Source organism: Elephantulus edwardii, unplaced genomic scaffold (assembly GCF_000299155.1).
Source record: "Elephantulus edwardii isolate Elephantulus edwardi_28Jun2011 unplaced genomic scaffold, EleEdw1.0 scaffold00145, whole genome shotgun sequence".
Classification (NCBI taxonomy): domain Eukaryota; kingdom Metazoa; phylum Chordata; class Mammalia; order Macroscelidea; family Macroscelididae; genus Elephantulus; species Elephantulus edwardii.
The window spans coordinates 355,970-356,556 of NW_006399895.1; positions in this window are offsets into that span (position 1 = coordinate 355,970).

Consider the following 587-nt stretch of genomic DNA (forward strand, 5'->3'; position numbering starts at 1 on the left):
GACATTACATGCTCCCTGCCGCCGGCTTTATACTGCCGCCACTGCCGTAGCCGAGGGGCCGAGGGCCCGGCCCGGCCCGTCGCTCCCCAATCCCGCAGCTCGCAGCGACGACTAACCCCGACCCTCCACGTCAGCCGCGCCGCCGCCGCAGCACCCGCCCCCGCGCAAAGGCCCCGCCTCCCCGCCAGAGAATCTGCGCGGACATCGTCCGCGCCCCGTACTATTAGCCCCGCCTCCGACAACAGGTCCCGCCCCCTGCCGTGGAGTCAGATCGGACATTTCCACAGGCTGCAACAGTAGCCCCGCCCACCTCGGCTGTCTCCTGCCCCCCACTCGGTGAGCCACACCCCCGTAGCCACTGAGTCTGCGCAATATCGTTCCCCACCCCACAGCAGCAGCCGATTGACTCCTATTCATGGAGGCTGCTTGGACTCCGCCCCCACACGGAGAGCCACGCCCCCGTAGCCGCTGAGTCTGCGCAATATCGTTCCCCCATCCCGCAGCAGCAAATAACTCCTATTCATGGAGTCTACGTGGACCCCGCCCCAACGCGGAGAGCCACGCCCCCGTAGCCACTGAGTCTGCGC